A 2,111-nucleotide genomic window follows, 5' to 3' on the forward strand; every position below is an offset into this window, starting at 1 on the left:
TTTGGGAGTATAATTACTGAAAACTTAATAAATTAAATAAAATTAATATATTTTTTTAACATTTTATTGAATGTTTATAATGCAAATCCAATGAGATCCAATTAATTGGTAAATAAAGCAAATCTCTCATATAATATATCCACCAAAAGACAGAAAATATTACTTTACAAACTGTATTGTAAATAAATCAAATGAACACTTTCATATTTGTTAATTAGATTGCTTAAATTAATAAAAAAACGAATAAATATAATACATAAATATAATAAATAAATCTAAGTTTACACACATTTACACAAGTAAATAGACTCAATGATGGGCTAAAAATCTGCGAAAATCTGCATGCACAGATTCCGTGTGGCCCTAGTCATCGGTGACTTGGCGTAGGTATATATGTAGTTTGTTGTGTGTGTTTTATGAATTCTTATTGTTTGAATTGGATTTGAAGTAAATCCACACTTAGTTGATGAAGCATTAGCAAACACTTGAGCTACAACACTACCATGCCACTGTTTTATGTTTGCCTTTAATCTACATCTTCCCAAACATGCACACACATGATATCATCATGATGTCATTGTGTTTACAAGGACATAATAGTGTTGGCATTTACAAAAACTTCAACTCAGATTTATGTATTTTCAGTCCCAAAAACTCACCACAAAATCAGTCACTTTAGTGGCAAAAATCAGTTTTCTTAATCTTTTTGCGAAATCTTTGAGGGACTGTTTAACTTGTTAGTTGAACAGGTGAACCTAATCAAGGGGCCAGTGAGTGGAAATAATATTAAAGTTGTAAATATGATAAACATAACTTCACAATAGTATTTAAAAGATTTTAAGACAAATAAACTTTTTTAACCATTAACTTATTATAACATTCTAATGTTTTTAGCATCTGCACAATATAGCTACTTAAGTTCCATTTTTTAAGAAATGTATCATGAAGCTGTAATAAGAAATATCTTTTTACTTATTCCCTATCCTTAACTAGATAGTCAGGATGGGGGTCTTTGGGTCTACAACAGAAGAAAAGCCCTGATTTAGTGAATTCGTCAGGCTCTTTCCTTGGTGAAAAACAACAAAACCTCTTCTGTCATTTCACCTATCATGTTTTTCCACTCGAACGCCTCTTCCAGGAAATCTTTGATTGCTAGCTGGAGAAATGTTCATGAAATCTGCTTGACTGTAATGGAACAGTAATAATTACAGTTGGCGGTACAGACATTGGCGACGGTTTGGACTGGAGGGGCTCGTTCTCTTGCAGACTGATTTAATTAACTGTGCGAAGGGACCTGCGGCTTGAAGCTGATTGGGATCCCGACCTGCCTGAGAATGAAGATGTCACAGCGCCTCAGTCATCCACTGCTGTCTGTCACTCTCTCCATGAAGCCGGACGCCTGCTGAAACGGACCGATGTGTGGTTTGCTGAGTAATGCTGCAGTTTGGCGAGCCTTAATTGAATTCATTTTAAACTTGACTGCAAAGCATGTGTGTTCATGGAATCAATGGATAGCAAATGTAAAACAATAAAAGCAGTAACCATCCATTACTAAATAATGTTCATGTCATTCACAGCCAATCAGCTGATCTCCCATAAGGGTCATTTATGGTGGAGATGTGATATGGTTCAAAGATTTTATAAAATTACTTGCAGAACATTCATTCATTCATTCATTTTCTTTTCGGCTTACTCCCTTTATTAATCCGGGGTTGCCACAGCGGAATGAACCGCCAACTTATCCAACATATGTTTTACGCAGCGGATGCCCTTCCAGCTGCAACTCATCATTGGGAAACATTCACACACACACACACTCATTCACACACACATACACTATGGACAAATTAGCCTAACCAATTCACCTGTACCGCATGTCTTTGGACTTGTGGGGGAAACCGGAGCACCCGGAGGAAACCCACGCGAACACAGGGAGAACATGCAAACTCCACACAGAAATGCCAACTGACCCAGCCGAGACTCGAACCAGCAACCTTTTTGCTGTGAGGTGAACGTGCTACCCACTGGGTCACTGTGCAGCCCACTTGCAGAACTATGCAAACATCTCTTAATCTATTTTTATATTGTCATTATAAATAAAGGTTGACTTA

This window comes from Danio aesculapii, chromosome 10, assembly GCF_903798145.1.
Source record: "Danio aesculapii chromosome 10, fDanAes4.1, whole genome shotgun sequence".
In the NCBI taxonomy this organism is placed as follows: domain Eukaryota; kingdom Metazoa; phylum Chordata; class Actinopteri; order Cypriniformes; family Danionidae; genus Danio; species Danio aesculapii.